Source organism: Elaeis guineensis, chromosome 11, assembly GCF_000442705.2.
Source record: "Elaeis guineensis isolate ETL-2024a chromosome 11, EG11, whole genome shotgun sequence".
In the NCBI taxonomy this organism is placed as follows: Eukaryota; Viridiplantae; Streptophyta; class Magnoliopsida; order Arecales; family Arecaceae; genus Elaeis; species Elaeis guineensis.
Window position 1 is genome coordinate 58563136 of NC_026003.2, and position 25774 is coordinate 58588909.

Consider the following 25774-nt stretch of genomic DNA (forward strand, 5'->3'; position numbering starts at 1 on the left):
GGAAAGAGAGATAGATGAGAAGAGAGTTTTAAAGATGAATCCTAAGGAGTCCTAAATCTAGAAACGTTAGAGAAGAGTGTTTTAATTAGGTTTAAATTATGGGTTAGCAATCAAGTTAGACAAGCAATCCTAGCTACGGGTGATCCTAGATCTAGACAGCTCCTAATTGTCAAGATTGCCTTCGAGCACTTCAAGTAAAACATCAGCCACTCAACTGGCCAGATAAGTGTAAGGTCGGTGGGGCTCTCCTTGTTGCTTTTCTTATACCAATTAAAATTGATCAGATAAGCAAACAGAATCAATTAAATAACCACCTTCTTTTGGTATCTTATCCCCGAACCATTTTTTTAGACACCAGTTAAAATGACTTACTTTAATCCGGTCCAACTCTTAGGGTTCTTTGTCCTATCGAGCTCGAGAGTCCTTAGGGGTTCATGTCTAATTGATTTTAATTAGGGTTAGGGTTTATGCAAGATGAAGGGTGGTGATTTCTGGGTCAAAGGTGATGAAATCTCCGCTTTATCTTATTTAGGGTTTGTGCTTTTAAGATATGTTATGAAGATGCTATGCAAATAAAGCAAGATGTCCAAGCAAAATAGAATATTTTTAATTAGTTTTTATTTTTATTTATTTTTATTTTTTGTTTTTATTTTTTTATGCTAACAAGAATAAAAGGTAATTTAGAAAATAAAGCAACTAAAATGAAGCAATAATAATTAAAAAAATTATCTAAGCAAATAAGACTCAAGAAAGTTATAAATTATTTTTAAAAAAAAATAATCGTGTTTAGATCATCGGCAACAGCATCAAAATTTGATCGCTGTCGTAGGCGGTCAAAAATAAAAATCTAACTCAAACTATATAGATAGGATGAATCGGGATCGTATTCTTGGAGATCTAGGATAATTATTTCATGAAGAAGTAATAAAAGAGAATTGATTGTGGAAAAATTTAAAAATAAAACAGCAAGAATTAAACTGCAAGTGTAAAGTAATTTGTGAACGAAAGCAAGTCAGAGATAATCCAGGAATTTCAAATCCACCATATAAAATAGATTTTATTTTATTTTTATATTATAATATTAATACTTGTGATTAGGGTATTAGTATATTTTATATCTATGAGGTATGGACTGTATCCGTAGATCACAGCTCGTTCCTTTGAAGTATAAATTATCTAAATCTAATTACAAGATATAAGATTTAATCTAACATATTGATGCGTGTCGTAGTGCAAAGATTACTTAATTTCTGGTTCACTTCTATTATGTAGAATAGTGGTGAGACCAAGATGAACCTACAAGAATCTTGGCTTGGTTGTATTCAAAAGGAAAAAAAAAAGTAAGACGAGAGAAAGAGGAAGATTCTTAAAATCAGAACTTTACTAACTAATATTAAAAGTAAACGAGAAATAGATCAAGTAAAAGAAGATGCTTCGGGATTTGAATCCAACTTTAGTCAAATTTGATTTTGAAAGATGCAACGCTTTGTGATTAGATCGTGACATAATCTATTCCTGTGGAGCACAAACCATACCCTTAGATCATGGTCCGTCCCACCAAAATATAGTCTGTTCAGGATATGGTTTCATAGAAAAAAAGAAGCGAATCACAACCTTCAAGATAATCCATCTTTGGAGAGTACAAACCGTATTCGTAGATCATGGCTTGTCTCTACTTAATAGAGACTATTCAAAGGAGGAAAATCTAAAGAAAAATACCCAAATAATCAGAATAAACGGATTTTGTATTTTATTGCATCGAATCCAAATATAAAAAGATATATCAAGAAAAATAAATCTGATTACAGATGGTATCTACATTCCGAAGCAGTAGATCTTTAGCCGTGCATGCTGGGGAGGCTGCAGGTTGAAGTCTGATGCATCTCGGAGACTTTTGAAGACGATCTTTCTACCCGCAGACCTCTGGCTTTCAAATTTAAACCTTTCTCTTGACATGAGAGAGATGAAGGAAACAAAGAGGATGATAAAGGTGTCTAGAGAGAAGGTGTGATGATAGGATCTCTAGGTGGAAGAAATATGGGGGCGGCAGCCTAGAAGTGTGTGAAGGGAGAAAGGAGGTAGTTGGGTTTCTATGTGGAGGAGAGAAAGAGAAGCGTGGCTTATAGGAAAATTAAGGAGAGAGAGGGCGGTAGCATATGGGAGGATTTATAGAGGCTTAGGGTTAGATGATTCTCTGGATGGAGGCCTTAGGGTTTGTTTTATAGTTGCTAGGAGATATGAAGATCAAGTGGTTTGGCAATGTGGGATTAAAAATTAGAGGTGGGAGCAAGGGTGGCTAGGGTTTCTCAAGTGGCTATATGAGGCTCCTAAGGATGGAGGGTAGAGATTTTTTTTAAAGAGTAAGGAGCATTAGATAGCGTTGGATTTGAAAGGAAGAAAGAAAGAAAGCTAATCGGCGTGAAGAAATAAGAGGAGCACATGGGATTTGGTGGGTTGAGTTTAGGTGGCGTGTAAGAAAGAAAGCATGAGAAAAGAAGGCATTAGGGTTTTGTTTTAAGAACCTTGAATGGATGAAGGGCTAAGATGAAATGAGAGGTTTTGATGGATAAGGAAGGAAAAGAAAAGAGGCATGAGGAGATAAGGAAGAGAGATTTTTGCACTAAAAAGAAGGCAAGACTAAAAAAAGGCAAGACGTCATGAAATAAAGAGGTGGGGCGTTGGATGATTTTGTGAGGAAAGAAATCAGCGTGAAAGAAAGAAGGGGCATTGATTTTTTTTCTTAAGTTGTTGTGGAGATAAAATAGGAGATGGTTTGGGGCGTTAGATTAGGAAAGAGGGGGATTTAGGATTTGAGTTGGCATCTCCTAAAAATAAGGAGGAAGTTAGGGTATATAAGAATTAAAAGATGTGCAAAAGAAAAAGAGGCATGTAATAAAGTTGGGCATTATGAAAGAATTATGCCATACAAGTCAATCGCATATGAGATGTGATAGAATGTTTTTCTGTAAATTATCTTTCAAACTCATGTACTTGTCATTGTTAATTAATTAAATAGGCATTTTGATTTATTATATGCTGCATCTTATTATTGTTTTAAGATTATAATGAACCCCATAGGTCTAGGCAATGATTTTAGGACCGTGATGAGATCATGCCAGTGAGACTTAAATCTTTGATAGCTCTGATCTAAAATATTCTCGGTCATTGGTTCATTGAGTCGGAGATCAATGTACCGTTAAGACTGGCACATCCTATGTATGCTCAGTAGTAAGGGTGGTTGATCTCACAACCACTTGTGCGGCGATACTAATACAAGGATGTGGGTGCTCATTAGAGAATGAGTTCATTGAATTGATCTGCGAGAGAACATCTGATGGAGTCTTATTTATATGTCAGCTGGTTCTCTAGTGGGAGTTGTGCAAGTGATCTTTTGACCTGAGATCACCATGGTACCTAATGTATATGAGGAGATAAGGGAGGTTTTGATGGACAAGGAAGGAAAAGAAAAGAGGCATGAGGAGATAAGGGAGAGATTTTTGCACCAAAAAGAAGGCAAGACGTCATGAAATAAAGAGGAGGTGGGGCATTGGATGATTTTGTGAGGGAAGAAATCAATGCGAAAGAAAGAAGAGGCATTGGTTTTTTTTCTTAAGTGGGCATGGAGATAAAATAGAAGATTGTTTGGGGCGTTAGATTAGGAAAGAGGGGGATTTAGGATTTGAGTTGGTGTCTCCTAAAAATAAGGAGGAAGTTAGGGTATGTAAGAATTAAAGGATGTGCAAAAGAAAAGGAGACGTGAAACAAAGTTGGGCATTGGAATTTTTTTGCGTGAAAGGGAGATGGGATGTGCTAAAATTGGCGCGTGAAACAATTGGATATGAAGGAAAGTTTGGAAGGGAGTTTGGCGTGAACAAAAGTCTTGGATTGAGAACTAGAGGCGTATGAAGAAAGAGCATGAGATTAGGAAAGAAAGAGGACTTTTTTGGGCATGAAAAATCATGAGTTGGCATGGAGGATTCCTAGAGAAATGGAAGAATTGGAAAATGCTAATATGAAAGGAAAGAGGTTGCGTGAAAGAAGGATTCTTGGAGGCGTGATTTCCTTGGAGGATTTTGGCATGGAGGAATTTGAGTTGGATAAGGAAGGTCTAGGATTTAGTGATGAGACACCCTTCCTCTTTCTTCCTTGATCAATTTCCTCTTACAGACGGCTCGAATTTCTCTTCCAATCGATTGATTAGGACATCTTGAAATGAGGCCACTGGATCTTCAATTGATTGGTCCTTAGCCCTTGATTTGATGTAGCACCTAGGGTTTCTTGATCTTGAAGTCTACATCATCAATTGTAGCCTTTGGATTGGATGAATTGCTTCCTAACCCTTGGATGACCTTCCTCTTGATGTGGTCGTGCTTAGCCATCATACTTGAGTCTAAATCATTTGAGATTGAATCACTTGAGCCCAATCTATCAATTATCTGCAAAAGCAATTAAGAAGCATCAAATTCATGCTAATAGGGATTAAAAATCATACATTTAATACTTCTAATATACTATTTAATTTATTTATCACATACGACGATCTCTCTCTAAGATATGTACCATATTCGGAGATTATGGCACGTTTGTAGAGAGTATAGGCCATGCAGACTAGATCAATATCTTAGAAAAATAAAAAAATATGAAATAAAAGCATAATTTTATTGCATAAAAATTAAATACAAAAAAGAAAAAGAATCCAATTACAGTTTTCATCGTCTTCTCGAGTTGGAGGTGTCTAGCCACGCATAGAGATCTCCAGCTCTTCCTCCATATTCTCTCCTTTTTTTCAAAGCCTAAAACAATAACCAAAATAAAATTAAATTGACTGGTCCCGCTTGCCTCTGCTCTGTTGCCTGCTTCCGCTCTGTTTTCTTGTCCGCAGTCTCCCCTTTTTATAGAGTAAATTTGGGTTGAAATCGACTAATACTGGGCTCTTAATCGTGTTCAAACTCCTCAACCCACGCCCGTCATTCGATCAAGATCAAACGGCCCGAGATCAAGCTCATCCGCACCTTATAACAGTTGGGATCGATATTAGCCATTGGATCATGCCTCAGATTGAATGAGAGCCATTCGATCGCGCACAAGATCCTCCTAGACTACTCTCAGCCGGCGATTGCTCCTAATCGTCCGATTGCGACCTGGATTGCTGCCAACCATTGGATCGTGCAAAACCCAGCCGTGCGTCGCGATAAAAGACAGCGCCTCCTGTTCCTGTGGATTGTGTGAACCCGGTGTTCCGCAGTTTATGCGTCGGTCTGTGAGCCGCACCTTGTTTTGATGAGCCACTATTGACCCTGTGGACCGCGTCTGGCTCTGTGGATCGTGGTGGACTGAGTGGTTTGTTGGGCTGCATTGAATCGGTTAGGGTTGGGTTTTTGGGCCAGATTTGAGCCTGCTTTTGCTTGGATTTGAGTCTTCATTTAGGATCCATTTTGTGTTCGATTTGCTCTCAATTTTTTTTTAACCTATGAATCTGGCTCTTTGCATTGGCGATTATTTTTCCTGCAAAATACAAACAAAAGCATCAATTCTTAAAGAACAAAGATCAATTAATGAATATTTTAATACTTCTTTTGGGATATTTAATGTACTTATCAGTGTTCGTATGCAATGATGGTGCTCTAGCTGGAAGAGTTCTAAGCAATGTCATTGCAGATTCAATGATGAAAGTTGAGTATGCTTCGGATGCTGCAAAGGAAGTCTTTTAGTACAAAATTTATCACGAAACTTGGATAATGACATCAGATGCCATCGTACTGTATTGCGACAATGGCGCCATAGCACTTGCTAAGGAGCCAAAGTTTTATCAAAGGTCTAAGCACATCGAGCGGTGGTTTCATATTATATGCGACTATCTCGGGAACTACGTCGAGGTGCGAAGAGTAGACTCCGCAGACAACGTGGTAGACCTACCGATGAAGTAGTTGAGTCAGCAGAAGACTGAAGTCCACTTTGAGAAGATGGGTCTTAGGTTAATGGTCAATTGGCTTTAAGTCAAGTGGGAGATTGTTAGATGTATATCTTAGAAGCTAATATGATAGACACATTGTAATTTTTTTGGGACATATTTGTATTTAAATTATTGATTTATAAAATGGGCATTTTCTATCCATTCCTATGTAATGTGTTGGAGAATCGTCCAAAGAATTAATAATTTAAAGATATTCTCAAGAGTTGAGAATTAGAGACGTGTAATTAATTTTTAAATTACTTTTGATCGATGGATCATTATGGGGATACTGATTGATTCGGTTAAGTCGGCGCATGGATTACTTCTTTCGGGATAGATGGGTCTCTAGTCTACAGTATGAGAATACTGAGCGAGTGCGGATGGCTGTTAGATAACATCGGTACTGAGCATGATCATATGAAAGATCACATAGATGTATACTCACTCGTTAGTGATCTTCTCGATGCTATAGTAATGTGAATGATTTTTTGACCTGCGGTATCTCGGCTGCTCACAATACGGTTGTTGTTTGATTGCATATAAACATGATCTCTTAGCCACATGGGTTCTTGTAGTGTATGTTGGCTACAGTACGTTCATTGTAGTAGGATGTGCATCTAGATGGGATCTATTGATCTTAGTAGATGAAGAGTAGTCTTATGAGATTTGAGAAGTTGAGTTTTTAAGTCTGTGGTCACAGCAAGGTAATTGATGGAAAGAAGTTTTTTTGAGTTTTACGTTTGGACTCGAGCTAATTGAATCTTTCATATAATGAATGCTGGGGTTAGACGAGTCTTTTATAATCTCCATCTTGATAGGGACTCATGATAGAGAAATTGAATCACACAGTAACTACATCTAGGGGTTCTATTTATTCTATTCTGCTGGATTGCCATCACATGCTGTTAGGCATTACTAATAGATTGTGAAAGCTCACTAGGTTCATTCTGAATCAATGATCTTTGTTGGGTGAGAGTTGAAAATGTTCCGATCCATTGAAAGGTGTTTCGATAATACTGTGATGGAGATCATGGTATGTCTCGCTACGAGACAGAGCAGAACCTATGGGGCCACACATAAGGAGTTTGATTAAATCAAATGTTGGATCATGATCAAATTATCAATGTGATTGATGATTTAGATCAATTTGTAAAAGTTACAAGTAGAGGATTAGCTAATGGTTAGTAGGGAGGACTCAATTTAATGAGATCAAGTTGAGGATCAAGTCCTAAATAATTAAATTAGATTTAATTTGTTTGGATTTGACCTAATTGAACTTAATTGGGCATTTGGGTTTCAGATTTGGATCCTAATTAGATTAGGATTGAGTTTGGAACAAAATCTGGGACTCTCTCTCCTCTGACGCCAGAAAGGAGGGGCGTGCATCCTTTCTTTTGCGTGCATAAGAAAGAAAGAGGGAGAAGGGGCGCACATCCATGTGTTAACGGCTTCTCCTGAGAGTCTCTCTTTATCCACTCTTATCCTTTTCCATACATTTAACTTTGAATTTGATTTAAAATTTAATTTGTAAACTCTAAATGGATAGGATAAGGGGATGAGGCGTTGGATTTAAATAAGGGAATATTTTGGGGTGCCACATAGTATTCTAAGTAGTTTTCATCGAAGAAATTTGTGAGAGGCGCCCTTACCTCTCTTCTGCGCCCATCTGCTTCTGGCGTGCCAACCCTAGTGCGCCAAGAGAGAAAAATCAGAGAAAGAGAGAGAAAAGGAAGAAAGTTCTCTCATTCGTTGCATCTCTACTTTCTCCAATCCTACGCGAAAGGAGTTTGCGTGTAGATTCTCAGATCATCTTCTACGAGAGTCGAAGAAGGAGATCCAACCCGAAGAACGAGATCTATGAGAGAGCTAGCACCTTGATGATCTCAGATGCTTTTGTTCTGTATCAGTCCTGTATGGATACTCGTAGATGCCGAACGTGTATGGCTTCATCAAAACCTACAGACATCTTCGAGATCTAGATCTCGAAGTTTAGCGCTAGAGGTAGGGATCTGATCATCGATTTTATTTTTGTTTTTGAAATTAGATGCATTCTCGTCTTATCTTCATCATATGAATTAAATCCGTATGTGTTAGATTAGATCTATGCATGTGTAGATTAAAATAGTTTTAATCTAATTTTTTGCTGCATATTTCGAATAAGTTTTGAAAAATCTGCATGCATGATACCTCGAAGTTCAACAATATTTTTCGTACTGTACGTAGATGACATCCTCCTTATTGGGAATGATATTTTCATACTGACTTCAGTCTTTGTTGTGAGTGTCACGAGCAGATATTAGTTGAATCCAGACGAGCAGCACTGGATAGCTATGAAGAACATCCTTAAGTACTTGAGAATTAAAGATTTGTTCTTGATCTTTGGAGTAGGATCTGAGTTGCGGATTGAAGGATATACTGACTCAGATTTTGTCAGACACTGATGATGGAAGGTCTACATCAGGATGTGTTTTTATGCAATAATGGTTCAATAAGTTGAAAGAGTTTCAAGCAATCGATCATTGCAGATTCAATCATGGAAGTTGAGTGTATTGCTGCTTCAGAAGCTGCAAAGGAAGTCTTCTGGTGCAAAAAATTCATTGCAGAACTGAATGTTATGTCATCAAATATCATTAAATTGTACTACGACAACAATGGCGTCATAGTCCTTACTAAGGAGTCTAGGTTTTACTAGAAGTCCAAGCACCGCGGTTATTTCATATCATTCGCGACTATCTCGAAAAATACATCAAGGTGTAGAGTAGACTCCATGGACAATATGGCGGATTCACTGATTAAGCCGCTTAGCCAGCAGAAGACTGAAACCCATCTTGAGAAGATGTGACTTAGATACTTGGTGGATTGACTTTAGTGCAAGTGGGAGATTGTTAGATGTATATCTTAAAAGTCAATTTGACAAGATACATTGTATTTTTTTAAGACATAATTTTGTAGTTAACTCTTTTATTCATTAATAAAATAGGCAATTTCTATTTCATTCTTGTATTATGTGTCTTTGAATCATTCAAAAAATTAATAAGATGGTGATATTCTCAAGAATTAAGAATTTGAGGCATGTGTCATTGATGGTTAATTTCTAAATTATTTCCAATCGCGATGGATCATTATGGGGATGGTGATTGATCCAATAAGGTTGGTGCACGGATCGCTTTCCTATGGATAGACGAGTTTTGAGTCTACAATGTTGGGACATTGGAGCGAGTGCAGGTGGTTGTTAGAGAATAACGATACTGAGCGTGATCAATACGAGAAATTATTTGGATGTCTACTCATCAGTGATTTTTTTGATGCTGTAGTTGTGAGTAGTTTCTTGACCTGTGGTATTTCGGCTATTCATAGTGAGACTATTGTAGTTTGACTGCACATTCACTTAGTCTCTTAGTCATATGGATCCTTGCGGTATATGTTGGCTGCAGTAGGTTCGCTGTAGTAGAGTGCGCACCTAGATGGGATTTATCGATCATGGTAGTTAAGGGGTAGTCTTATATGATTTATAAAGCAGAGTTCTTAAGACCATGGCCACAGTAATGTGATTAATGGAAAAAAATTTTCATAAGATTTCACGACATGGACTCGAACAGATAAAATCTTACATATGACAGATGATGGGGTTTGACGAGTTTTTCATAACCTCCATCTTGTCGAAACTCATGATAGAAGAATTGAATCACACGTTAACTACACTTGGAGATTTAGACTCTTTCGTTTTGCTGGATTGTCACTGTATGCTGTTAGGCGTCACTGGTGAATTGTGAGGCCTACGAAAATTAATTGATGATTAATAATTCTCATTGGATGAGTTGAAATTATTCCAATCCACTAAAAGGAGTTTCAATGATATTTATGATGGAGATCATAATATATTTTACTATCAGACAGAAAAGAACCTATGAGGTCACACACAAAAGAAGATTTTGACGTGATCGAAAAATTGAATTATGAATTCGATTCATAGATAGATCCAATTATCAATTTGATTGATGATTGGACTGAGTTGTAAAAGTTATAAGAGGGAACTTACAAAGATTAGTGAGTTTGAGAAGAACAATTAGTAATTGTTGCTGAATTAATCATTAATCATTTGATTTGATCATTTAATTAAAAATTAGACTTAGTACAAATTAAATTAGATTTAATTTGGTTCATTCTGGATCTAGTCCTAGTCAAATTTGGATTTGACTAAATCTAATTAAATTTGGAATTGGATTGGATACAAACCAAATTCAATTAGGACTAGAAATTGAGATCTCAGTTGGATTGGGATTCTCTCTCATCCCACATGCCTAAGAAGAGAAGGGGTGCACAAGAGGGGCCAAGCCTCTTATGCGTGCGTAAAAAATAAGAAGGAAGAGAGAGGGCGCGTCGAAGGGTTGGCACGCGTCCCTTAAGAGTCTCTCCTTTCTCTCTCTTATCTCTCTATCCTAATCTATTTTTAAAGTTTGAATTTGATTTAAATCTTTAAAATTTGAATTTGATTCAAAATCAAAAGGATAAGATAGATAGATAAGGGTATGGGGTCTATAAATAAGAGAAGGGATCAAGAGGGTTTATCATCCGTCTCCACCTTTTTTCATCTTGCTGCCCAAGACCTTCCCCTCTCTTCTTCTTGACGCCCAAAGAGGAAGACACCTCTTCTTCCTCTCCTTTTTCATCTTAAAAAGGTCTTCTTCCGAGTTTCTTGAGAAGAACAGAAAGAAGAAGCTAGATTTAGTTTGAAGGGAGAGAGATCTGCAAGGAAGCTAGCACTCTGATTGTTTTTAGATTTTCCTGATCAAGATCAGCCCTATGTGGATATCTGTAGAGGCCGAGCGTGAAGGAAAAATCATCTTTTTTCTTGTAGGATCTTCCGGATCTAATGAGATCTGGGGCGGAATATTTGAAAAAAAATTATCCTACTTTATTTCAGATCTAAGGTCTATTAGATCTGATTCTTATTATCTGATATTTAATCTAAAATTAAATCTAAAACTTGAAGATTAGAGGAATACCTCTAGGGTAACTAGATTACCCTGTAGATGATCGCAGCAATGTCCGAGGTTCTAAAATAGCCACGCAGTCGCCTGGCCTCTACCGGTATCCATTCGAGTAGGATCTGGATCGTCTTCTCCTCGTGAATCTTTGCTCCAAAAATTAGATTTAGATCTGATCTGCAAGATCTTCTGAAGCTGGAGCAGCAGTTTTTTGACAAATCCCTGCAGCCTTCTGATCAGGGAGCCACCACACCTTGGACAAGCACCAGATGGATGTCCAACTTTTTGGATGTGAAGAGGAGAGGGAGAGGAGCAGAGGGGGCATGGAGAAGTGGAGGGGTTTCACATTTTTGCTGGGTATTGAGCAGATTCTCTCAACCCTAGGTGCAGACAGGGTTTAAATAGACCCTATTGCGTCATGTAGTGCCATATCATTTGACCAATCAAAAATTTCAATTAATTCTGAAAAAATTTTAATTGGAGTGATGTCATCTGATCATATCAGATAAGAACCCCACCAAACCCTCCTACTGTTGGCGCCAACACTGGATAAACACAGTGAGATTAGCGCCCAATAATTTGAGTCGATCAAGGCATAGAGTTCTCATTTCATGGGACTCTATCCTTATCCACTTGGGGCGCACGCCATATCTGATTATGGCGCCCACTTTGAGGGTAAAATTAGCAGGTGGATACTCCACAAAAACTCTCCAATGACCTCTTGTCAAGTGGCCTTCAGTCCAAAGTCCATGGGTCAACGTTTGACCAATGTCTTAAAATGAAAATGGCAGGTGATAGGAATTAGCAGGTGTTATCTTAAATTCATCTCATGAATTAAGACAAGACTTTTCTGAGATGAACTTGCTCCAGTCAGATTGAGAGAAACTTTCTCAAGGTTCTTTGGGTGAGTCAAATCACATTTGGCTCAGTCGAGTTAGAAAAGATTACACGAGGAGAAAGTTAGGCTCAATCGTGTGCTAGCACGATTTTCTTGAACCTAATTGGATCTAATCCAAATCAATCGAACTGGGCTAGCTCAATTGATGACATCTAGATCCTAACTCTTGTTTGTGTGATCCAGTTAGGTTCCTTTCCGTATGGTAATGAGACATGTCGTGATCTCATCATCGACATCATCGAAACTCTTTTCGATGGACTAAAACTCTTCTGATTCAGACAATTTAGAATGATCGATCATCAATATCATTCTAATTGCTCCTAAAATCCACCAGTGACACCTAGCAGTATATGATGACAACCTATCAGAAATGAAGACGAACCTCTCGGTGCAGGTATCTGTGTGATTGAGTTTTTCTATCATGAGTTCCGACTGAATTAGGGTTAAGGTGAACTCGTCAAACCCAACATCAGTCATATGAATCAATCGATCAATCTGAGTCCGATGTGAAATCCCAATGAAAAATTCTTTTCCATTATTTCACTCTGCCATGGCCATAGGCTCAAGGACTCGATCTTTCGATCATCATAGGATTACTCTCATCTACCGAGGTTGATAGATCCCATCTTGATGCAATCTGGTTCCTACAATGAATATGCTGCAGCCAACATACACCTCAGGATTTTGAATGGCTAGGAGATCGAGTTATGGTGTAGTCAAACTATAACACACTCAAGGTGAACTGTCGATGTACCTCAGATCAAAGAACTAGACACACAGCTGTAGCATCGAGCAAGTCATCGACGAGAAGGTAGACTTCCTTATGACTGCTCGAGGTGGTCACGCTCAGTACTCTCGTTCTCAACGAATACCTATACTCTCGTTCGGTGTCTCCACACCGTAGACTCAAGACATATCTATCTTAAGGAAGCGAATGTACACCAACCTTCCGGATCGATCACCATCCTCGTGATGATCCTATGGTCAGGAGCTGTTTATGAGTTATGTAAATTCATGCCTTAAATTTTCAACTCTTGAAAATATGAATTAACATTCCTACTAACTCAAAGGATGTATCACAGACATAATGTACACAATGTGATAGTAGAATAACTCTTTTATTCATTTATAGTCAAAATTATAAATTTGCCCTTACATTTGTACAGAAATGTGTCAGCAATCTGGCATCTAGGACACATCTAACAAACTCCCACTTGATCTAATGCCAATTGGCTACATATCTAAGTCCCATCTTCTCAAGGTGGGCTTCGATCTTTTGCTGGCCTAATGGCTTTGTCAGTAGGTCTGCCACATTGTCTGTGGAGTCGACTCTTTTAACCTCGACATAATCCTTTTCGAGGTAATCACGGATCAGATGGAATCGCCGCTCGATATGCTTGGACTTCTGGTGAGACTTTGGCTTTTTAGCTAGGGCTATGGCACCATTATTGTCGCAGTAAAGAGGGATGGCATCCGATGACATCACTCCAAGCTCTGCGGTAAATTTTTTGTACCAGAATGCTTCCTTCGCAGCTTCCGATGCAACAATATACTGTCTCCATGGTGGAATCAACAATTACCGTCTGCTTAAAATTCTTCCAGCTGACTGCACCACCATTGTAAATGAACAGACTTCCAGATGTCGACTTTCGATCATCTATATCAGACATAAAGTCCGAGTCTGTAAATCCCTGAACCTGGAGTTCTCCATTCCCAAAGATTAGAAACATATCTTTGGTCCTTCTCAAGTACTCAAGGATACATTTCACAGAAATCCAGTGCTCTTCGTCTGGATTCGACTGATATCTGCTTGTGACACTCACAGCATGGGTTATATCAGGTTGTGTACATAGCATGGCATACATGAGGCTTTCTATTGCCGAAGCATAAGGAATCTTGCTCATGCGTTCAATCTCCTCAGATGTGTTAGGGCACATCTTTTTGGAGAGATGAATGCCATGTCTAAAAGGTACTAAATCTCTTTTGGAGTTTTCCATACTAAACCTTTTTAGCACCTCCACTATGTACATCTTCTGTGAAAGTCCTAACATTCTATTTGGTCTATCTCTATAGACTTTAATACCCAGTATAAAGGATGCTTCTCCTAGATCTTTCATAGAGAACTCCTTAGACAACTATATTTTGATTGAGATCAACATGAAAATATCATTTCCAATTAGGAGGATGTCATCAACGTACAGTACGAGAAAGACAACTGCGCTTCCACTGATCTTCTTGAATACACATGATTCCTCCTCGTTCTTAATGAAACCAAATATTTTGATCACATCATTGAAACGAGTATTCCAGCTCCGAGACGCTTGCTTAAGTCCATAAATGGTTCTTTGCAGCTTGCAGACCTTGTGATCATCATCACTGGATGTGAAACCAAGCGGCTGTTCCATATAGATATCTTCCTCAAGATATCCATTTAAGAATGCCGTTTTCACGTCCATCTACCAATTTCATAATCGAAATAGGCTGCAACAGCAAGTAATGTACGGATGAATTTTAGTATGGCTACGGACGAGAAGGTATCTTGATAGTCAATGCCTTCGCGCTGACTATAACCTTTCGCTACGAGCCTGGTTTTGAATGTCTCCACATTCCCATTTGCACCTATCTTTCTCTTGAAGATTCATTTACACCTAATAGGTACAATACCTTCAGGTGGATCTACCAAGGTCTAGACTTGGTTTGAGTGCATCGAGTCAATTTCTGATCTTATTGCCTCTAACCATTTCTCGGAGTCGATATTTGATATCGCCTCGTCATAGGTCTTGGGGTCATCACCATGAGCCCCATTTTCCGTGAAAAATATTTTCTCTACATCCTCTTGTATGGTACCTAAGTACCTTTCAGGAGGATGGAAAATCCTAGTCGATCTACGAGATGAAAGAGGTTGTATTTGGACTGGTTCTAATTGATTGGGTTCTTCAGGTTCTTTAGCTCGTTGCTCTTGGGAGACATTCTCCTTGAGCTTAATTATTCTTCCGATGCCACCATCTTGAATAGACTGTTTTTCAAGAAAAATAGCATGTCGATTCACAATCATATTGTGGTCTTCCAGAATATAAAAATAGTATCCTAATGACTCTTTAGGATATCCTATGAATCGAGCTCTAAAAGATCTGAACTCTAACTTGTCCGCCTGCTGTCTCTTGACATGAGGCGGACAACCCCAAATTCTGAGATGACTCAGACTTGGCTTCTTACCATGTCATATCTCATACGGTGTGGTAGAAATGATTTTAGAGAAAATCTTATTCAATACATATATTGCTGTCATGAGACTGTCCCCAAAGAAACTCAGGGAGGTCCGTGAAGCTCATCATGGAACGGACCATATCTAATAGGGTCTGGTTTCTCCGTTCTGAAACTCCGTTGAGTTGTGGCGTTCTAGGTGGAGTCCATTGAGAGACTATGCCATTGTCCTTAAAATAGTCTAGGAACTTTCGATTAAGGTATTCACCTCCTCGATCTGATCGAAGAATCTTAATGGGCTTTCCTGTTTGTTTTTCTACCTCATGCCTGAATTCTTTGAACTTTTCAAAGGCTTCAGACTTGTGTTTCATTAGAAACACATACCCGTATCTAGACATATCATCGGTAAAGGTAATGAAGTAGATATAGTTGCCTCTAGCCGACACATCAAATGGGCCGCACACATCTGTATGTACTAGGGCAAGTAGGTCTGTAGCCCTTTCTCCATGTCCCACAAAAGGGAGCTTGGTCATTTTGCCTTGAAGGTATGATTCACAAACTGGATATGACTCGAAAGTCAATGGACTCAATAGTCTGGATTTCTCCAATTTGTTAACCCTGTCTTCGGCTATATGATCTAGCCTTAGGTGCCACAGATACCTATCATTTAGACTATCTCTAGGCCTTTTAATTCCTATGGCATTCATATTTTTTTTGATATTAAATACAGATACATCAATATATAGCTGATAGAGATCATTAATAAGAAAATCATTTGTAATTTTTTTATTTTCATAAAATATGTTACAATGGTCCTTATAAAAGCTAATCACATAGCCTTCTTATGCTAAACATGAAACAGAAATCAAATTTCTGCTTGCTGCAGGCACATAATAACAGTCTCTAAGAACTAAATCTAATCCTAACGGTAATCGCAGAGGGTAGGTTCCCACGGCTACAGCAGCAACTCTTGCTCCGTTCCCGACGCGTAGGATCATATCCCCATTCCTCAGCCTCTTGCTCTCCTCAAGATCTTGTATGAAAGTGCACAAATGAGCACTAGAACCAGAGTCAAGTACCCAACTGGATGCAGAGGAAACTGTAAGATTAGATTCTATAACGAGCATGCCTCCAGAAGGACCATCCTTCTTGTTCTTCAGGGTGGCCAGGTATCGAGGACAGTTTCATTTTCAATGGCCGTCTGAATTGCAGTGAAAATATTTTTCCTTTTCAGCAGCCTTCTTCTTCGGTTCCGTCTTCTTCCTTTTCCCATCCACCTTCTGCTTCTTCGCAGATTTTTTCTTCTTTCCAAAAGACTTTCTCTTGGAAGAAGTTCGCTCCACAGTAAGGACTGAGCCTTTTGAACTCTTCAAAGAAAGCTCAGTCGTAACCAACATGTTCATTAACTCAGTCAAGGTACACTGCATTTTATGCATATGGAAGTTCATGATGAACTGATCATATGCATCGGATAAGGACTGAAGGATCACATCAATATGAAAATCCTTGTTTAAGATGATACCGAGCTTCTCAAGCTCCTCAAGGTCCTTGATCATTGTCAAACAATGATCTTGGACTGACTGCCCATCACGTATTTTAGCCTTAAAAAGTCTTTGGCAGACTTGATACTTGGCTGTGCGACTTTGTCACCAAACAACTCTTGTAGGTGAGCCAACATTTCGCGGGTAATAATATTCTTATGCTGGCGCTGCAAGTCATCAGACATTACACCCAACATGTAGTACCTGGCTTTGTTATCTTCATCCGTCCACTTTTTCAGAGATGCTCTCTGTTCAGCAGTCGGACGTGCTAATATGGCAGGTGGGTTTTGGTCCAAGACATGAGTCAGTTTCTCGGAATCCAGAACAATTCTGTAGTTCTTCAACCAGTCTTTGAAATTGGGTCCAGTCAATCTGTGGGTGTCTAGTATTTTGGTCAGGGGGTTGGACGCAGACATGTTTCCTGTAGAAAGTCAAAAGTTTCTAGTTAGATTTTGTATTCAGACTTAATCAATTTGTTTAGGGAGTTTCATTTTTAAACAAATTAGGCTCCCACTGTTTTCTCAGATCCCTACACTCCCTAGGTAGAGATGTGAAAATCTTCGTGATTAGTGATTCTAGTGGGTGGTGCGGTCTCACCGACTGGCTCATCACCTCACCTAACAGTTATTGGTGATGGGTCAATCGATGAGTGGACAACTCTTGTCCAATGATTCTCTAATCATGGTGCACCCAAAACTTGGTCTCTAATTTATGAAGCTTACCGTATCTGGAATATTGCTCCAATCCTTAGTTAAGTCAGACCCACCATTTGCACGAACTAGATTTCTGATTGAGTCCCTCACCGTATCCGGAATATTGAGCACAACCCATCCTCTAATCCGTAGCATCCAATGCCTAATGGACATGGTTGCGTCTTTCCGGTGCAACTGAACCACTATAATCAGTCGAGAACAATCAACTCCGGGAAGGGCCCGCACATCCACAATGGTGGAAGATCTTAGACTTAATATTTTCTTAGTGAGATTTGATTTAGGTCTCATTAAACTTGACTTGACATAGTCATAACAATTATGACTAATCTAGTGGCATGGGTTAGTTCGAATTGTTAGTCACCTCAAATCAGAACTGGATCGACACATATGGTCAGGTAAGTGAGATCGGTGGAAGGGATATGCCATTAATTCGACAAGAACGCATTCGAGTCGAGTAGCTCCCAATTAAAAATCATTCGGTCGCATCTGCCCAACTTATCTTAGACACCAAATTGTCGAACCAAAATCAATTGGGTTAGCCTACAATCCAGGCTCTAACCACTGAGCCAAATTAGGTCTTAACTAGATCGAGTCACATATGAATGTGATTCGACCTTGACTTAGACTTAATCCTATTAGGCTGGTCAATTATTAGCTTTCATGATCCCACCTAATCAATTTTTGATTCGGTTTGATCAACTGCTAGACCTAATTGAGCTACCCAAGTCCGAATCCAATTTTATGAAAATGACTTAGTTCTGAAATTTTCAATTTTAGATCTAATTTAATTTCATAAGCTTAATTCATTAATTAAGTTTTGGGTTCATAAACAAAACATGTAAAATAAATCCTAGGGTTTCAGGATATAGGATTTTGTAGAAAAGTAAGTTTGATTTCTGATTAAGGATGAACGCACAGCACTCCTACGCGCCATAAGAACACCCCATTAAATGGGAGGAGAGGGTCTTAAACCCTACTTTGTTTTTATGACCGGACGGTCATGAGGAACACCTTAATCAGAAATATTAATTTAACTACAAAATTAGTTAGATCTAAGTTACATATCACATATATAATTTCAGATTTAACTTACATATGCTTTGCATACATCTCATGTATTAAAATCTGATCTAATTAGTATGCTTTCAGATCTGATACATCACATGTAACATCTGAAAAATAAGATTTAAATTGAACTATTCAATATAAAATCTATTTTAGACAGTTACTAGAATAATTCTACAACTAGTCTAGGCATGCAGCAGATCAATCTTATTAATTAATTAAATTTTATTTTCTGTTTTCTGATCTGAATATAACATTTATAATATCAGAAAATCAGAGAATAAATTAGATCTAATTTATATTTTAATCACATTAAAACATAAAACTATAAGACTATTCATAGATCAAACTACTTCTAGTTTAGTCATGCATCTCATATATGTTAGATCTACTTAGATTTAATTTTAATTTTTTTTTATTTTAAATCCTATCATATCTGATGTGACATCTGAAATCCATTGATATCAGATAAATAAAAATAAAAATCAGATCTAAATTAGATCTGAAATAGAGCCATCAACCTGGCTCTGATACCAGTTGAAGGAAAAATCGTCTTTTTCCTTGTAGAATCTTTCAGATCTAATGAGATATGGGGCGGAATATTTTTAAAAAAATTATTCTACTTTATTTCAGATCTAAGGTCTGTTAGATCTAATTCTTATTATCTGATATTTAATCTAAAATTAAATCTAAAACTTGAGGATTAGAGGAATACCTCTAGGGTAACTAGATTATCCTGTAGATGATCGCAGCAACGTCCGAGATTCTAAAATAGCTACGCAGTCGTTTGGCCTCTACCGGTATCCACTCGAGTAGGATTTGGATCGTCTTCTCCTCGCGAATCTTTATTCCAAAAGTCAGATTTAGATCTGATCTGCAAGATCTTAAAAAGATCTTCTGAAGCTGGAGCAGCAGCTTCTCGACAAATTCCTGCAGCCTTCTGATCAGGGAGCCACCACACCTTGGACAAGTACCAGATGATGCCCAACTTTTTGGATGTGAAGAGGGGAGGGAGAGGAGCAGAGGGGGCATGGAGAAGTGGAGGGATTTCACGTTTTTGCTGGGATTGAGTAGATTCTCTCAACCCTAGGCGCAGACAGGGTTTAAATAGACCCTATTGCGCCATGCAGTGCCACATCATTCGATCAATCAGAAAATTTCAATTAATTCTGAAAAAATTCTAATTGGTGGAGTGATGTCATCTGATCATATCAGATAAGAACCCCACCAAATCCTCCTACTGTTGGCACCAATACCAGATAAACACAGTGAGATTGGCGCCCAATAGTTTGAGTCGATCAAGGCATAGAGTCCTCATTTCATGGGAGTTTATCTTTATCCACTTAAGGCGCACGCCATATCTGATTATGGCGCCCACTTTGAAGGTAAAATTAGTAGGTGGACACTCCACAAAAACTCTCCAATGACCTCTTATCAAGTGGCCTTCAGTCCAAGGTTCATGGGTCAACGTTTGACCAATGTCCTAAAACGGAAATGGCAGGTGACAGGAATTAGTAGGTGTTGTCTTAAATTCATCTCATGAATTAAGATAAGACTTTTCTGAACTGGACTTGCTCCAGTCAGATTGAGAGAAACCTTCTTAAGGTTCTCTGGGTAAGTCAAATCACATTTTCTTGAACCTAATTGGATCTAATCCAAATCAATCGAACTGGGCTAGCTCAATTGATGACATCCAGATCCTAACTCTTGTTTGTGTGACCCAGTTAGGTTCATTTCCGTATGGTAATAAGACATGTCGTGATCTCATCATCGACATCATCGAAATTTCTTTCGATGGACTAGAACTCTTCTGATTCAGACAAGTTAGAATGATCGATCATCAATATCATTCTAATTGCTCCCAAAATCCATTAGTGACACCTAGCAGTATATGATGGCAACCCATCAGAAATGAAGACGAACCTCTCGGTGCAGCTACTTGTGTGATTGAGTTCCTCTATCATGAGTTCCGACTGAATTAGGATTAAGGTGAACTCGTCCAACCCAACATCAGTCATATGAATCAATCGATCGATCTGAGTCCGACGTGAAATCCCAATGAAAAACTCTTTTCCATTATTTCATTCTGCTATGGCCGTGGGCTTAAGGACTCGATCTTTCGATCATCATAAGACTACTCTCATCTACCGAGGTTGATAGATCCCATCTTGGTGCAATCTGGTTCCTATAATGAATATGCTGCAGTCAATATACACCTCAGGGTTCCGAATAGCTAGGAGATCGAGTCATGGTGTAGTCAAACTATAACACACTCAAGGTGAACTGTCGATGCACCTCAGGTCAAAGAACTAGACATACAGCTGCAGCATCGAGCTAGTTATCGACGAGAAGGTAGACTTCCTTATGACTGCTCGAGGTGGTCACGCTCAGTACTCTCGTTCTCAACGAATACCTGTACTCTCGTTCGGTGTCTCCACACCGTAGACTCAAGACACATCCTACCCTAAGGAAGCGATCGTACACCAACCTTCCGGATTGATCACCATCTTCGTGATGATCCTATGGTCAGGAGCTGTTTATGAGTTAGTTATGTAAATTCATGTCTTAAATTTTCAACTCTTGAAAATATGAATTAACATTCCTACTAACTCAAAGGATGTATCACAAACATAATGTACACAATGTGATAGTAGAATAATTCTTTTATTCATTTATACTCAAAATTATAAATTTGCCCTTACATTTGTACAAGAATGTGTCAGTCAATCTGGGCCCACACATCTAACAGGACGCATATGCGGTTTCTTGTAGGTAGCTAGCATCCCGGTGGTCTTCGGATTCTCCTGATCAAGATCAGTCCTATATGGATACCTGTAGAGGCCGGACGCATATGCGGCTTTAAGAAACCTCGAAGACATCCATGGGTTTTAGATCGCGGTAAAAAACTGTCCGCACAATGGTAAAGATCGGATCTTTATTGGATTAGATCTTAATCTTGTCAATGTAATGATGCCTAGAATTGAGATATGATCTCCATACATGCTTAATTAGATTAGATCTAATTAGATTGAAGAGTATTTAGATCTGAAATTTTTTTTCGTTGCGTTTTTCTTTTGAAATTTTTGTATGTGTTGGTGTAGAATTCCGTCGAAGTCGGAGAAGCTGGAGCTGGGGTGACCACGGCCGCCGTCGGGACCTGCAAAGAAAGTCTAAACCGGAGTTGGAGGTGCTCCGGCAAGACCCTCCGATGCTCAAGTCAGTACTCTGCTTCAACAGAAATGGAGTGCTCGAGTGAAAATTTTGGCAGAGTTTCGAGATAGAGTTACCAGCTTAGAGAAGAACGTGTCTGGGGGTTCCTTATTTATAGACGGAGGGTGTAACTGACCGACAGCGACGTCTGTAACCGTCTGGTAGTGGACCGCTCAGAGCTGCGTGGAGTTTGTTATGGAGAGTAGTGGCGTCAGGGGTCGTTCAGGGTCACGTGGAGCTCGTTGCGGAGAGTGGAGTGGTGTCTGTTGTCGGGACTTGCCAGAGAGTGGTGGAGCTGCATGAAATCCGTTGCAGGGAGTGGAGCAGGAGGGCGGCTCTTGTCGCGACTTGTCAGAGAGCTCGGATCCGTCGGCTGGAGCTCGGCTGGGACATCTGATGGAGCGGACTGGCTCTCTATTGTTGGTCTGGGAGAAGCTCGGATATCCCCGAAGTTGCTGACGAGTCTACTGTTGTCGGGTACCTTAGGCGCTGATACTACAGGTGGGAGTCACCTGCTGTAGAAGCTCGGATAGAGACTTTTCGTTGGCGAAGCCCGGTAGGTATCCGATTGCCAGAGAAGTCCGTCTGGGATTCGCCCGATGTGGAAACTTGCCTGAAGATAATCCGTTGGGGAAGTTCGGTTTTATGAAGGATCTGGTGGAGGGTCGGTCGGTGATGGACTTCGGATGGCATTGGGGAGGTTCGGTTTTATGAAGGATCTGGTGGAGGGTCGGTCGGTGATGGACTTCGGATGGCGTTGGGGAGGTTCGGCAGACATCGGAGGCGATCGATCGTTGCAGGAATCCAGCTGCTGGAGTTCAATCGTCGTAGAAGCTCGTCCAATATCCCACCGCTATGGAAGTTCGATCGAAGTCTGGTTCTTGTAGAAGGCTGAAAGGAGACCGCTTATTGTAGAAGCTCGGTCGAAGGTCAGTTGTCGTGAGAGCTCGGAGTAGCGACCTGGCCGATGAGTCCTGCCTCATTGTAGAAGCTCGGTCGAAGATTGGTTGTCGCGGGACCCGAAGTAGGGATCCGAAATAGGCCGCCCGTTGTAAGGGTTCGGAGTAGACTGCTCGCAGCAGGAGTTCGGGGCAGACCACTCGTAGTGGAAGTTCGGAGTAGGCCGCTCGTGGTAGAAGTTCGGCTATCGCAGGAGCTCGGCTGGAATCCTGAAGGCGGTCGACCGCCGTAGAAATGTGGAAGGAGCCTGGTTACTGTAGAAATCTCGTTGTCGGGAAAGCTCGGATGCTGACGAAGCCCGAAAGAAGTTCAGGGGTAGTCGATTGCTGTAGAAGGACGGCTAACAGCGAGGCTCAGAGGGCTTTTGGGGTGGCTCGATGGGTGAACGCTGAGGCCCATCGTCGAAGAAGTCCGGACGGCCGAGGGAGTTCGAAGAGGTGTCACGTACAAGGTCGGGAGCCGGAGGAGCCCCGAAGAATCAGTCCTCTGCAGACTTCGGCCGGGGGGCACTTTATACCCAACAGTATGCATACTTGTCACCATAAGATGGTTTTTTCTTCAGTATGGTCTATCTAAACTGTTTCATTTCTTTTCTCTGATCGATTATGATTATAGTTTCCCCCTTTTAAGCTTTTCCATGACCTTGTATTTAGCTTGGCCCTAAGCCAGGAAGCTTAATTAATGGCTAGGTAACCAGATAACTTATTCATCAAATAGCTTAAAAGTCGGAAGTCACTTAAGGACAGAAAGTAACTTCGTCATGGAGACTTATTGCAGATTTAAGTGTGAACTCAAGAGATGAGATTGACTCAACGAGAATCGTTCCATGTGATAGGTAAGGGTGCAAAATATCCTTCATGTGCTCAACTGAGCAATCATAGACCTTGGGTACAAAATTACTGACTTTGTTTGTGCAGTTGAAACAAACACAAGGGGCCTAGCTATAACATGTGTTTGATACATATTCCAGTTCTCTACATATGAGCCAGATCAAGAGCCCTCAGTTTCAGAGAGAGATGGGGAGAAAAAGAAAGTCTGTCATTGGCTCACTAGCTGCATTTCATGTGGTTTCACCAGTAGGGCTTCCATTAGTACCGTGTTCTTGTGCAGGTGAAGCTTTTGTTGATCGATCCCTAGTGGGAAAGGAATTCCTGAGATATGTGAGAATTATAATATGGCAAGCACTTACCCTTTTTGCTAGGTTTTCTGTTGTTTTTTGGGTAAGGTAGAATATGGAGAGCTTTTGAATCATGTTTTGTGTAGTATGGAGATAAGAGAAGGCATTGGACCAGTCTTGAATCATAAAGTAAGAATTCACTATTAGTTCAAGTCCAAGGAAATGTATCTTGATATTTATTAGGGTCAAGAAGGCTGTGAAGATCACAAAATCTAGAAATTAGAAATATGCTAAACATCCTCAACTGGATGGAATAGAAATTGAAAACAATTTTCTAGTACTGTTGTAAGAAATAATGAATGATTTGAAACAAACTTGCAAAATGCATTTTCTGAAGTTGTGATGACTAGGCGATTCTAAAATCCTTGTTCGTTGCGTTCTGAGGTTTTGGTATAATGGTTGTCTTCTTGAGCAAGTCCTTTTAGGAGAGTAAAACTGAAACTATTAATGTATTAGATTGTGCTTGATGGTTACCAGAATTCTAAAGAGGAGTAAAATGTGTTACTTGTTTCTTTTGAGTATAGGACACTAAAGATTTGTTCTTGGCATGGAGGCTTAAGGTGTTGTTAACATGCTAGAAAAGAAAAATCAAGTTTCAAAATGAAACTTACGTTGCAGCCTTATTCTGGATCTGTTAGGCAGCATATGTAGAAGAGCATAAGGATTTAGTCGATGATCTCTAATAGAACAGTAGGTGCATTTTCTGAATGTACATAAATTTGGACTTGGGCCCATATGTATCCTATAGCAAGTCTTGGGTTCCGAGGAGTCAATTTTAGGTGGTGTCTGCATTCCCATGGATTGGTCGATATAATCTGTACTTCTTTTGAAGGTGATTTAGCTCCTACAATTTTATTGGCAACCTAGCTTTCTCCAGATGTGTGACATGAATGCCATGTCTTGAATGGTGGGAGAATCAGGGAAGGCAACTTTGAGGAAGGATCCAACACAGTAGCATGATCCACACTCAGTGTATGAGCTTGTAAGATGTAGATATGTTTTAACCATGTGTTTTTGCTTGGGGCCAGTCTGATAGATTGATGATGTCAAAACAGAACCTTAGTATGATACTAGACATTTTTGTGAAGTACGATACTAGACTTAACCCTTTTCTGTAGTATTGCCAGGAATTGACATGTCATGAAGGCCTGATGATACAAAGTGTTATGGAGTGTCGAAATGTTTCATGTGCCGGAAAAATGAAGAACTGAAATTGGAAGTATTTGGATGAGGAAGTGGATTGGGTCACTCTCATCAGATGACCCTTGGATATCAAGATGCTTGTAAGATTCAGGCCATGTGTGGCGGTCATGATCGGAGCATCAAAACTGCACTTTGCATATGCTGTCGGACCATGGTCCAATGTGTCAAGCCCAACCCTTAGGGTCATGTTATAACTGGTGACATGTGACACGGAGCAGAAAAACATGTGCAGATGTGGAGAACCAAATGGTAGGACTGGAAGTTTCATTTCTTCACTCTGGATCTTACTGTAATGTAATTTTTTGGAGCTTGCAGAGCTGAGGAAATATTTAGAAAACAGAAAAGATCAAATGATGATTGCTGCCAGTGGGAATATTTCTTTTGGGGTGAGAACTGGATTCTAGATAGTTAGACATGCTCAATACTTTGAGAAAGAAAGGGAGGCTGTGAAGTTGTCTGGTAGATGCACATTGAGATGACCTACAGTCAATTAGTGTATGATTCAATTTCTTGTTTTCTAAAGCTAAACAATGTGCTTTTATGATTTCTCCTGTGGTGGTTGATCATAGTTGAAATTCTTTATATGTGTATCAAGCTAAGCAATAAGAGGTGAGATACGTGCCTGAATGGCCCTCCTGTGTGCAATATAAATGGAAAAATCATGCTTTATAATTGAAGCTAGTCTTTTTTTTGTAATGGGCGTGTAAGTTTTTTATTTACCATATTAAGACTTGTCACCATGGGATCTGGGGACCACGACTGAACTTCATTATTGGTGTTGCTGCATGTTGTGCAGCATGGCTTCATATGAGCTACATTTAGAGAAACAAATTATCTTATCATTATCTATTGTCGTGATCTA

The 25774-nt window shown here is 39.5% G+C and overlaps 1 protein-coding gene across 1 annotated transcript in view; it reads left to right on the forward strand.

Annotated features, from left to right (window-relative positions):
- The window catches only part of LOC105035573 (membrane steroid-binding protein 1), a 48356-nt gene that overhangs the window by 21558 nt on the left and 1024 nt on the right, over nt 1-25774 (forward strand). The gene's annotated exons all lie outside the window — the stretch shown is intronic.